Genomic DNA, 14,526 nt, shown 5'->3' on the forward strand with positions numbered 1-14,526 from the left:
AGAATAGTTTAAAATTTGAATGGCAAAAATCGGCTGAAAATTGTGGAAGTAGATAAGGTCCAAAAAACGTACGGAAGCAACTATAAGAATAAAGTATAAAGTAGAAAGTATAAAGTATAAAGAATAAAGAGAAACAGGAACTCAATAGTGTGGATGCATAAAGCATCCACACAATTATGTATCTTTGATAAATAAATAACATATTTAATCTTGTATTTGTGTACTTTCTGGTGATTCAATAATAAATTTGTCACATATCGCTCTGATAAACACAGATGTCTGAAAGAAATGTTTGATGGAACAAAGGAAACAAGTGTCTTGCTGCTAAACTTTTAAGTCACCATGGTTTAAATGAGAAAATGCCACTAGGAAACTAGCAGCCCTATGTCTTTATGTAAAACATGAAAAATTCCATATCAGTGATATCTACAAAGGTGTACTCATTTCTTTGTTATGGTACTTTACTGTTCCAATGAAACGAAAGAAAATCTCATTTTTTTAAAGTACATTTTTAGCCACCCTGACCTATTTTCAGGGACAACAATGTTCATGTTACACTGTGTTTTAAATCAGGTTTTGATCTTAAACTAACTATCACAGCACTGATTTTACATATTACAGTTGTAATCTCAATTAGAATCCCAAACTGGCTTTTCTCCAGTCAGTGTTATGGTGAAATTTAACTTGTTCTTTTGTGTAATTTCACATGGCCCACCACAGGACCCCTTAGTAAGCTGTACAGCAGAAGTTTTCAATTCACTTTTGTCAGAAAACTTCACAGTATGAGAAGTTACAGCACAGTTTCTCCAAATGTGTGCTTCTTTTTCAGTCAGCGTGCTTTTAGAGCATCTACATTAGCTCATGTAGTAAAAGTACAATCAGTAAGTGTACTTTAACTTTTGAGATTCCGAGTGACTCTTGCTTAGATCATGTTAACTATTTCATGAACCTTTTTTTGTATAATGTATCAAACCTGTTCAATTCAGTTTATTTTCAATTTATTTCAACTAATCTAGAGACAAGGATCTCCTTTTTTCACCTCCTGTGATTCATTTACTTCTTACACCTTAATCTAGATGTTAGTGTTCTTAAAGTTAACATGTCTCATGTTACCATCATGTATTTCTAAAACCCCGCCTCAGTCTATGCCCTATAGACTCTCACATGGAAACACCATTGATCTAGATATTCACAAATTTCATCAGGACATCTCTAACATCTAAAGTTTTTGTTGTTTTTATGTTTTACATTTAAAAAAAACCTTTAGATTTTCAAATGAAAGCAAAGTGACATGCAAGGATATTTTTCTTTAGTGATGTTGCTTCAGCAATCTCAAATACTAATTATTCTGGGAATTTTTATGGTCAAACTATGTGATTTTCCAAATGTGTGTTTGTGTGTGTGGAGTAAAATGACCTTCTTCTTATGATGTTGTCACCATGAGTCATTCAGGATTAACAACACAAATTGTTTCGATAGCAGAAACAGTCTGTCTTATAGTTCTCAGACGTTACCGCTAGTTTTTACAAGCACAGTCTTCTTCAGGTCTGTTTATGTAGCTTTTATGAAACTGATTTTCCATAGTACAAGTAGAATTTAATTTTTCTTTGCTCTCCAGTATAAATGCAATAATTTGCAGCCTTTTTATTGAAACTCTCACAATGCAACACTCAATGGCTAAAACAGAGTTGATCCATGTTTCTATGAACAATGCTTCATATATTAACAGCTCTGAAAATATCTTCTTTTTTTTCAAGTAATGTAGGACAGGATCTCTCACTCTCTGTGTCTCAAAAAACCCCAACCAAACTGGCAATCACCACTAAACAAATGGAAGTAGTTTATGGCTTTTAAAAGTTTAAAAGAACAATTTTATTTTAAAAAGTTTTTTAAGCATAGGGATGGTTAATATGTTTAAAAAATTAATATATAATATTTATCAAATAATTGTCACCCAAATCAACATCATAATAAAAATATAATTAATAAAATATATAATAATGATAAGAAGAAGAATAACAGTTTACCTAAAAGCTCTTCTAACATTAGACTGCTTTTGTAAAGTTTCAATAGTGTCAATACGCCATAAGGACAAGGGAGTTTCACAGTTGAACTGTGACTGCTTGAAAGACCCCATTCCCTCTCCTTTCCACTAGTTCAAAGAAAATATAAATTATTTCTGGTTATATAATTTGAGGTCACAAGTTTGAAGAGTAACATTTTAACAGATCGGTAATATACTTCAGGAGCTTTACTGGATCTGATTAACCAAAACTTCCAACTTCCATGTAGCTAACTGTCTTTTCTTTAATACAGTAGAGTGTGTCTGATCTACTAAAAATCCTCAATTGCATGTTTGCTCAAGTAAATAGTCTTAATTGTTTGAACAACCAGTAATCCTTAATTTGCAAATGCCAAATCTGGATTTTGTCTGTGTAATTCACTTTTATCTTAGGTTTTTTATTTGTATTTTTTGCTTTTCTTTTTTTCTACTCTTGTGTCCATTTTAATCACTTATTATTGCTGCTGTGACAAGTGAATTTACCTAAGAAGAATCATGAAGTCGTTATTTTATCTTATCTGAGCCTCACCATGCAGCCTACCATGCAGATTGCAGATTACTTAAAATGAAATCTAAAATTAAAAAGTAACCAGTTTCAAACCAGTTATTTGGAATAGTGTGCAGAGTGTTTTGAGTAACATTGAATGTTCAAAAACATCAAAGTTCCTATAGTCTCACTTGACAGCTGGGTTGTAGTGTCTGATAACACATAACATCTTGAGGTCTCAACGTGGACTTTAAGTACATTCGCTAGCCAAGGCTAAATACTGAGAGGGTCAAAAATAAATGGTAAAGAACATCTGACTGTAAGGATAGCAAAAGTGATAGACTGAGGTTGTGCCAAATATGTTAAAGTTAGGGTAATTCGTTAGAGAATGGTACCCCATGGGTGCCGTCTGCAGGTTATAAAAGAGAGTTATGTTCATACTTTCTTTTGAGATTCTTTTTACAATTTGACTTTCAGAACTCCCTGGGTTGTGTGCAATCTGTGGTGGGCTTGTTTGGAATAAATCCTCCTTTATTCAAATAACACTTTCTCAGGCTCTTCACAGAAGAAGAATCCTCACATAAGCATGTGCTACCATTTTAAACCAATGTACACGTTTACCATCACTGACCCAACTAGGACCTACATTGGATGCCCACCCATATGGATTTAATATTAGAAACCCACATGGGTCCCATATATTCTAAACAATCTTGAGCCCATGTAAAATATATGCCCATATTAACTTAACATGACCCATTTGGGGCCCACATAGACATGTTTTCAGGGTCTGACTTGCATTTGCCCATGTGTGACCCATATAGTTTGTCCAGGTGGGCCCCACCTGTGTTATCAGTACTAAAGAAATATACTGATTACCTAACTTTGCCCCACCTGGGGCACACAGCAAATGCTTTTCTTTAAATGACTGTGTTTGCCCATGTCTGACCCAGGTGAAAAACCCAAGTGGGTCCTACATGTGTTTCCCATTTTGGACCAAGTGAAGTGTTTCCCATGTTTGACCCAGCCAGGACCTACTATATGTTTCCACTTGGTTTTGCCCATATGGGTTTAATGTGAGAAACCCAAGTGGGTCCCATATATACTAAACAATCTTGAGCCTACATAAAATATATGCCCATATTAACTTAACATAACCCACCTGGGGCCCACATAAACATGTTTTCAAGGTCTGACTTGCATTTGCCCATGTGCGACCCATATAGTTTGACCAGGTGTGCCCCACCTGCGTCATCAGTACTAAAAAATATATTGATTACCTCACTTTGCCCCACCTGGGGCCCACATAGACATGTTTTCAGGGTCTGACTTGCATTTGCCCATGTGTGACCCATTTAGTTTGACCAGGTGGGCCCTACCTGTGTCATCGATACTAAAACATATATTCATTACCTCACTTTGCCCCACCTGGGGCACACAACAACAGCCTATCCTTAAATGACTGTGTTTGCCCATGTCTATCCCAGGTGGAAAACCCAAGTGGGTCCTACATGTGTTTCCCATTTTGGACCAAGTTAAGTGTTTCCCATGTTTGACCCAGCTAGGACCTACTAAAAGTGCCCACTCGGGATTGCCCATATGGGTTTAATGTGAAGAACCCAAGTAGGCCCCATACAAAAAGCCCAGTTTGAGCCCATGCCCACATGGAACCCATCCAGCCCGAGCAAAAACCAGGTGGGGCCCATATATACTTGTTGGCTGGGGGGGGAACAAATTGTGGCAGGATCAGCCTGATGTTATTTGTATCCCGCTGTAACTTTACTGTATAAAGAGCTAACATCTCCAAAATACCAGGAATAGTTAGTCGTTACAACAAGTGTTTGTGAACTAAAAATCAAGAATGTGGGATACTGTTTGTCCGTGATTTGGAGAGCGCTGCTCCCGACGAAGGGAAAACCAATTCTGCAGGGAGACCTACCTCGGAACTTGTGCAGGTGAAACCAAAGGGCAGATATGCTTCATCATATTTTCTAGTCTTTGGCTTAGAATGAAGTTGGTTTAGAAACATATTCAGCTATGCTTCATCTCCTGCTTTGCGTTTGTGTGGCCGCCCCGTTCTAGCAGTGTCCAAGTGTTATTGTTGTTGTTTTATTTTTTTATTTTTAGTTTTTTCCATTTTCATGCCGCGCCCCCCCTGCAATGGCTCTGTGCCCCCCCCCCCCACACTTTGGGAAGGTCTGAGTCACATGATCACCATTAACCAATGATTGCCCTTGACGTCAGAACACGCTGGTTACGAGCCGGGAACAAGCTCACAAAGAGCACATGCATTTTTTGCTGTCCGGGGCTGTAGGAGAAATACAAATTAACTCAGAGACACAGACTGATGCGACAAAACCAGTAAGTAGGTGTACAGCGTACACAGTAGTCTATAGCACACATTAGCTTATTCCGTACACATTGGTAAGTTGTCTTGTGGCAACTGACAAATTGAAACAAATGAGCGTGCTGTGTGTGTAACAGCGTGACAAACATTACCTGTCCTTTTATTACAGTTTTTTCTGAATGCTTAAACCCTCACTGTGATTCTTATAGCACAATTTCTAAAACTATTAATACTTATAGCAAAACCACTCACTGAGTTTGCAAAACTAAAAGCACAAACACTGCTTTGCACTCAGTTTGTCATTTTGTAACACACACTTTGCAAAACTGTAGGTACAATCCACTGCACAGCACTCTTTTTGCTGAACTGTAAACACAACTCACTGCTTTACACTCAATTTCCAAATGATCAACGCACTCCTAGCAAAACTATACACATTTATGGCTATTATTTACACTATTTTGACAACTGTCTGGCACACTGTCACATGTGATAACTGTTTTAGATAATTAGTTCACTTTGCAATCAGCCTAAGCACTATAAATAAGCTACAGGTAAGCTGTCCGTGTGGAGTACAATGGAAGAGTGAGAAGAGTGATAATTAGAGGAGGCCGAGGAAGAGGACGTGGAGGTGAAGAAGTAGGACGAAGAGGACGGCAAGGAGAAGGAGGTGAAGTTAGAGGAAGAGGACAAGGAGGAGCAAGAGGAGGACGAGGAGGGGGAAGAGGAAGGGTAAGAAGATTAAGAAATAGAATTACTGATGACATCAGAGCTACAATAGTGGACCATGTAATCAACCATGGAATGACCCTTAGACCCTTCAGCCTAACTTGAGGCGCTACACTGTAGTAAGCATTATAAGGACATTTCGAAATGAGAATCGGTTAGTACAGTCACTTAGCAATAAGATTTGTAACACTGCCATATGCTAATGAGAAACACAACAATACCATAGATGTAAAAATACTGAAATTGTTACTTTACAGAATTGCTAGACGACCAGATGCTGGGGGCAGAGGAAGAATGTTCACTGCAGACCAAGAAACCCATATAGTCAATTATGGTTTGGTTTATGTGGCCCAGTCTCATAGAAAACAGGTCTAGCCCGGATACAGCATCAAGCTGGCACTTCTGACTGACTGGTGTCATGGCAGGGTGTATATCAACCAGATGTGGGCCAGGTCTGGCAATGATGGCACTATTTATGTTCCTATTTTCCTATTTTAGTTAGAAGACCCAAATGCCATGTTGCAATACTATACTGCTATGGTAGCCAACATTTCAAATGCAGGTTTGACAGGTTTGTGAGTGTACACTTTATCCAAAAGCTAGTGAGGGTTTACTCATGTCTACCACTCGGTGGCTGTAGCTCAGGAAGTAGAGCAGGTAACCTACTGATTGGAAGGTTAGTGGTTTGATCCCTGGCTCCTCCAGTCTGTATGTCAAGAGTGTGAATGTGTATGAATGTAATTAGGAAGCACTCAGTTTAGAGAAAGTGTGTGATTGGGTGAATGTGACATGTTGTATAGGGCACACTGAGTAATCCGGGAGAGTAGAAAAGCGATGTAAAAGAATCAGTCCATTCACTGTCTGAAAAGAGTTGCACACAACTTACACGAGGCCCTCATAACACAAAGAATGATGGCTCTTTGGTGGCCCAGATCAGGTTTGCCAGAGGTAGTCCACACATGGGCCAGCACAGTACCACCAGTGTGTGCGCAACTGACCCTGTGCCCCCCCCACCAATTTCGCTCGGGAGGAGTAACTCCCAAGAAATACGGCCGATAGGTCGGGCTCATATTTTGGCTGCTGAGCCTCCGACTCCACTAAGAAGTTTTTAGGAAGAAGCTTGCATGTAAACAACTTTTAACTGATTCCTATTCCTATTCAAGCTTCGAACTTCTGTTTTTTGAATTGGGGTATCCCCGCACGACACTTGTCGCAGCAGTGGGTCTCATCAGCAAGAATGATGAGTCAGCGTACAGAGAGGAGGTGCAAAAGCTAACAGACTGTTGTAGAGTCAACAACCTGTCTCTAAACTTGGAAAAAACAAAGGAGATGATTGTTGGCTTCAGGAGAGCACGGAGAGATCACTGTCCACGTAACATTGATGGATCCTCTGTGCAGTGGCGGTCCTAGCCTGTTTGGTGCCCTGGGCGAACACTCCCTCTGCCCCCCGCCCCTTTCCCCACCACCACCACCACACACACACACATAAAACATATTAAGGATTGTACATTAACATAAAACTGTTGTCGGAACCATACTGAATTTCACCACAGAAACACACACACACATACGAAGAGAGAGAGAGTATGCATAGTATGCAAACGGCTACCAAACAGCCATCATAATTCGTCATACAATGAGAACAGGACAAATCAACAATTGACAATGACTAATTAATATTAAAATCTGTAACATAATGTTTGGTGTTTAGTCTGTTACTGTTACTATTTTTACCATTTCTTCTTGGAACAATTGTAACCCACATAATTTCCTTAGGGATTAATAATTCTGATTCTGATTGTTTCAGGATGACCTGCCATTATCCAATGACACATCTGCTTACATATTTTGCTCGTTTCTCCTCCTCTTCTTTTCTCTTTTTTCTAAACTGAGGACCTGATGGCTTTGAACTTTTCTTGTCCATCTTGGTTTTAATTTTGCAACCTAATAGACCTACACCTTATTTCACAGATTCACTTTGTCTAAGGTTTATTTCTGGGATTTCACACAACCCAGGATTCAAATCATGAATACATAATGGGCTTGGATTTACAACATTATGAATGAAATGTGCTCTATTTGGAAGCAGCATGTCTCCCTCCCCTTTCGACGGGTTGTGTGTGAGACTTTAAATCATCAAATTGTAAATTATAAATTGTAAATTGTTATTGCTCCCTTTACCCCTAGTCCTAAAGTGTATATTTATTTTCTTACTCTTCTTATATTTATTGTTTGTTTACTTGCACTGTTGCAACTGGAGCCTTGTCGGCTCATTTCTCTATATAGTGGACTGTATATAGCGGAGATGACAATAAAGTTTACTTTGACTTCAGCAGCAAGCAGGCGCACCGAGGGCTCTCGCACTTGCACGTAGAAATTCTAAAAAACATCGGTGCAAATTATAAGTCTGTATCATAATGTCTGGTGTTTTCGTGTTTGTTGGTTTGTTTTTATTTTGTTTTATTTTGCGAGTTGGTTATTAGATGCTGCGTCAGCCAGAGAATCCCCCGCCGCCGCCCCGCCCTCTCCTCCCTGTGCTGCAAGCAGCAAGCGCACCTCGCAAACGGAGGGCGCCCTTACTCCCCACAAATGGGCGATAGAAAACCGATCAGTGCCTATGCCATCCCCAATATGCGCTGGCATGATGTCGGGGCAGCATGAATACGAGAAATCTTTTTGTTTTTGTTTTTTTTGCCAATGCCCGTGATGCCGCCCCCCACCACGATGCCGCCCCGGGCAACCGCCCGTGTCGCCCGTATCAAAAACCGCTACTGTACACATTGCATTATACCCTTTTTCAAATGAATGACAGACCAGACAGATGCATATTTAAGTCAAAATTCGTTAAATATTTTCTCAGATAATGCTAAGCCTGTGCGACATCCTGAAGGAGAGAAGCAGCATGAGTCCTCCTGTCTCACCTTTTCAGCTGTCAACGGGAAATAAAATTCACTGCTCCTCGTTTTTCATAATTGCCCTCAAAATTCTGCGTCCTGACGCTCTCACTTACTTCTTTCAGTGGCTCAGCTCTCAAAGAATAATAAAAACTACAAAACAAAAAGTAATTGGTAAAGTTTCTAATAGTACTGGAACATGCACAGCCTCTATCAGTGCTGTGGAGACAGGCAGCAGCTCTGTAGTGGAGCGCAAACTCTGACATTTTGGGGTAATATACCCATAACAACGTCATGTGACCATCACAAAACTCCAGCTGAAGTTGCCGTGCAGCTGGGACAGAAGCTGCGAGGTGAAGATGATGACACTCACTTGTTGTACACGAGCGCCCTCTGTTGGATGGAGGTAATAAAACAAAGTGAGTTTGTATCCCATTTTCTTCCTCTTTTGGTTGCTTCCTTTAGGGGTAGCCACAGCAAATCACCTGCTTTCATCTCATCTCTCTTTCATCTCCTGCATCCTCATCTGGCACACCAGCCTACTGTATGTCCTCCTTCACTACATCATCATTCTTATCTGCAGTCTACCTCTTTTTCTCCTGACAAGCAGCTCCATATTCAGCATCTTCTATCCGGTATATTCACTATAACTCCTCTGTACATGTCCAAACCATTGCTGTCATGCCCCTATAACTTTGTAAACAACTCAAACCACTCATGTTGAGTGGTTTGGAGACAGAAGTTAGCAAAATGGATGAGTTGCCTGGTTTCAATACTAAATACATAAAACATTTTATGTCTGAATGAACAAATGCAGTGATAATAAAAGTGTTTGCTCAATTCCTGATTTCCCATTTTTGTATGTTTGTCACACTTGTCACACAAATGTTTCAGATCACCAAAAAAATGTAAATATTAGAGAAATATAACACAAGTAAACATAAAATGCAGTGTCTATAAGAATGTGTTTATTATTAAGGGGGGAAAAAATCCAAACCTACATGGTCCTGTGTGAAAAAGTGACCCCCCCCCCACCCCAACACCCACAATTTTAGCATAAATTAACTGTGGCGTATCCCATCTTTGGAAATCTGAATTCAGTTTATCTAGCCACACCCAGGCCTGATTACTGGCACACCTGTTCTCAATCAAGAAATCACTTAAAAAGAACCTGCAAGTCAGACATCATGCTGCAATCCAAGGAAATTTAGGAAGAAATGAGAACCAAAGTAAGTGACATCTCTGAGTCTGGAAAAGTTTATAAAGCCATTCCTGAAGTTGTGGGACTCCAGTGAACCACAGCGAGAGTCATTATTCACAAATGGCAAAAACATGGAACAGTGGTGAACCTTCCCAGGATTGGCTGGCTGACCAAAATTAACCAAAGAAGTCACAAAAGACCTCCGAATAACATCCAAAGAACTGCAGGCCTCACTTGCCTCAGTTAAGGTTATTGTTCATGACTCCACCATAAGAAAGAGACTGGGGGAAAAATGGCCTGTGTGAGTTGCAATACAAAAACCATTGCTGAGTAAAAGGAACAGAAAGGTTAATCTTAGGTTTGCTGAAAAAAATCTTGATGTTCCTTAAGATTTTGGGAAAAAACCTGACTGACGAGACAAAGTTGTGTGTGTCATTATATCTGGCATAAGGGTAACAGCAGTCTGCTGTCTACCAAAACATCCTGAAGGAGAATGTCCAGCCATCTGTTTGTGACCTCAAGCTGAAGCGTACTTGGCCTCTGATCCAAATGATCCAAAACACACCAGAAAGTACACCTCAGAATGACTTAAGAAAAACAAAATTAAGACTTTCAAGTCAAGATGCTGTGGCATGACCTTAAAAAGCTGGTTCATGCTCAAAAACCCTTGAATATGGCTGCATGAGTGGGCCAAAATTCTTCCACAGCACTGTAAAAGACTCATTGCCAGTCATCACAAATGCCTGATTGCTGTTGTTACTGCTAAAGGTGGTCCAACCAGTTACTAAGTTTAGGGGACACTCACTTTTTTTAGAAACTGCATTGTGTTTACTTGTATTCTCTTTGCTTTCAGTACTGAAACTGAGTTTGTGAACTGGTGCCAGAAGTACCATCTCCAGATCAGTGCTGGGAAAAGTTGGTGGACGACTGCTGCAGGTACAAACCTTCTCCTTTACTGGTGAACATCCAGTGAAGAGACACTGAGATGAATTCTGAGAAGTACCTGGGGGTTCTTTTAATAATAAGCTGGACTGGTCATATAATGGAAGAAAACTTTAAGAAAGGACAGAGAAAACTGCATTTGCTCAAGAGACTCCTTGTTTTAAATGACGATAAGACTGAACTATATCCTAAAATCAGTCAGGGACTGGCTTGTTTTTGTTCAACTGCTACATCAAGCATTCAAAATCAGAGTAATATTGAATTGTTCTCTGGGGTTTGACTCACATGCGACAAACATTTTGTAAATTGCGACATAGGGTTTCCTTAGCTGAACTTAAGAATATTATTCATACATTACATTGTTAGGTCTTTCTCAGTTTTTAACACATGAACAACAGTGTTATACACACAATTACCATTTGAGTTTGTGTCTTAAAGTGTTATAGATATTAAAAAGTGACTGCATTTATACTAACATGATATAGACAAAACAAAAAACTGTGTAATTTTAGGTGAGAACAAGCTTTTTTAAAGTTTCTCCAGTTTGGTATTTTATTTTCTGCTTCACTTCCATCTATGTCGGTCAATTTTGGAATCCAAACCAAATTCAGTTTCTGTTTTAGAGTTAGAGGGTCTGCGAGTGCTGAATTAGTTTAAATAGTTTTCTAAAGACATGCATAGTTTGCTGAGAAATGTTAATATTGAACAATTCTCCAATAAACACAATTTGTATCCCTTGCTAACACTCGGAGGGCTAAAACAATGTATTTTCTTTCCCTCTTGTTTTCTAATATATGTGAAGTATATAATCATAGATTATAGGATTTTCCATTGTCCATAATATTGCTTTTCTTTTACATAAGTTACATTTCTGTGTAGCTAAATTGTTTTTGCAATATTAATTAAACTTTTGAAATGAATTAAATCCTGTATTGATGAACTGCATCAGAGTCAGCTAGTTGGTGTAGATGCTGGACATAAAAAGCATTCAGCTCTAATGCCAGAGACACACATTCTGGCTTTCAGTCTGTGTATGTTTCAGTCTATGTATGTTCTGTTCACTGAGATACGATTGAGACTTTTCTTATTTTTGGCGTGAGGATGGTGGAAGACTAATAGCACCTGCACCTCTCAAGGCCATACTGGTGGTTAAGGAAGGGCACGAAAGCCTGCAGGAATCTCTGGCAGCCTGTGAGAGTCAAAACCTTCATAAGTCATTTTAGGTAATAAGTAAATATTCAGTAACAGCACGTGTATGTTGTTGTTCACAAATACAGACCCGTTTCTCTACTCCCACAATTATTCAAAATACTGAATAGACTGTATACATTTATAACTAAACAAAATATTACCAGGATTTGTGGATTTAGATCAAACAGATCAACATTCATGGCATTAACTGAATTATTTAAAGAAGTTACAAATTGTGTCAATGAAACAAAGTAAGCAGCAGGAGTTTTTAACTTGAAAACAGCCTCTGACACATTTGATGACAAGATGTTAAATGATACAATGGAAAGATCTGGTATTAGAGGGGTGGCACTAGACTGACTGGGTGAAAAGTATTTAGAGAGCAGGGACTCCTCAACATTCAGACTCTTCATCTTATATGCAAATGATATATGCAGAGCAGCAGATATATTGAAGTTCATTTTTATTTGCGGATGATACATATATTCTTTGTCATGGAGAGAATTTCCAGCAGCTTTTGCAGGTCACAACACAAGAAATGACAAAACTAAAAAGATGGTCTGAAAAAAACAAATGATCACTTTTTAAGAAAAACTCAAATTATGATATATGGAAACCTAAGAAAAACATGTACACTCAAAACTATTGAAAACCATCAAAGTCCTGAAGAAAACAAAGCTTCTGCTCAATCATAAATCACTTCATACACTTTATTGTTCTCTTATATTGCTATATTTAAATTGCTGTGTAGAGGTGTGGGGTAACACATGCAAAGGTGCACTGCAATAGTTATGTACACTTCAAGAATGAGCAATAACACTACCTTGTGTAATAAAGACGTGAATATCAGGCTTATACATGAATAAGATATATGTAATTAATGGAGATGCTATAAGAATTTAAAAGACAAATTTTAAAGGATTTTAAACCATGGGAGACTACGCAAAAAGGATTAAACTAGCACAATGTGCTCACTTGTCACTTGGTCTGCTGGCTCCACAGTCTGGAGCTGATTAATAGATTTTAAGCAGAGTCAGGTGAAACTGCTGCTGAAATAGTGAAAGGGAAAAGCATGTAAGTACAAAATACTCTTCAATAGAAAATACTTTCCAAACAGTTGATATTAATTGCATTTCTAAAATGTGTCTAAGACAGGAAAGAAGGAGACAATCTTAAAATGCCACTCTTTTCCTCCTCCTCAAGTCTTATTCTCCTAGATTGAATTCAAACTCTAAAACACGAAACCATGTATAAACATGCTTATTTATCCCAATATTATCTCAATAATTAATACGAGTTTAGAGCACTTGGAGCTGATCAGCATCTTTAAATGGAGCTGCAGAGAGAGAGAACAAAATCACCATTCCATACTAAATGCAATGTTATGAGCAAAAATAAAGAGCTTTAATGAAACCCACTGACTGGATTGGCACCCATTTGTGTCAGTAACATAATTCTGCAATTGATCTGCTTAAATAACTGGATGTCAGCCTTGTAGACGTGATCATGATTCAGGAAATGCAACCATGTTAAATGACCTGAGACAGCTGATGGTTATTGTGTAAACAAAATCTGTCAAAGGGGGTCAAACTGAACTCTTGACAGAAACACATCAGATAACAAAGAGACAAGAATGGAAGGGCAAAATAGGAAATACAAAAGGGGATTAATTATAACAAAGTGGAAGAGACTGAAAATGACAGCAACTCAACAATGAAATTGTAGGCTATGTAAAATCACAGAGTGGGTTCAGCAGATGCTTAGTGCACAGAGGTCATTAACTTTCTGCAGTCAATTGCTATCACCCCTTAAACTTCATGTAACCATCAGATTAGCTCAAAAACAATACGTAGAGAGCTTCATGGAATGGGTTTCAATGTCCGAGCAGCTGTATCCAAACCTTAAACTATCAAGTGCAGTGCAAAGCCTTGGATGGAGTGATGTAAAGCATGCCACCTCTATGCATTTGCATTAACTGGAGAACTGGAAACTTTTTCTCTAAGGGTCTTTAATCTGGTCAAATTGCATGATATACCCACAGAAATCTTTTTTTTTCCTTAAAAAAGATGCAATGCCTGCCAATCACAGTGTTGAATTGTTATTTGTAACTTTCTTTTGCACTTTTGTAGTAGTATTCCCTGAGTTATCCTACCCTTTTCTCCTCTGAAGACATGCTTATATTTACATTTAAACTGGAGAACTGGATGATACTGAAGTCATTCCATTTTGTTTTAGTGGAAATCAACTGACTTACTGGTTATTTTTCGTTGTTATTTTACTACGAGTACTGAAAAAGCAGGGACCATACTGTTTTGGCAGAGAAGTGATTAAAATGTAAGAAATTTTTATTCATACCTCTGTCACAAATCAGACCTGTCCAGTTCATCTCACAGTTGCACTGCCAGGGCATGTTGCAAGTTCCATGGACACATCCAGGATAAGTCAAACATTCGTTACAAAGTTCTCCCTGCCAGCCATAATTGCATCTGCCGAACACAAATATGAAACTATGAATACATTCCCTTTGTCATCGCCTTAATATCTCTTCTTTGTTCTAATGCTCTGTATCTGGTGTTTATTTCTCCTCACTTACTTCCACGTGATCATGATCCAGAATAGCAGATAACCGATAACAGAGGTAAATGGGTTTTTTTGTTTGACAAAGCTTTTAAA

This window comes from Pelmatolapia mariae, linkage group LG15 (assembly GCF_036321145.2).
Source record: "Pelmatolapia mariae isolate MD_Pm_ZW linkage group LG15, Pm_UMD_F_2, whole genome shotgun sequence".
Lineage (NCBI taxonomy): Eukaryota > Metazoa > Chordata > Actinopteri > Cichliformes > Cichlidae > Pelmatolapia > Pelmatolapia mariae.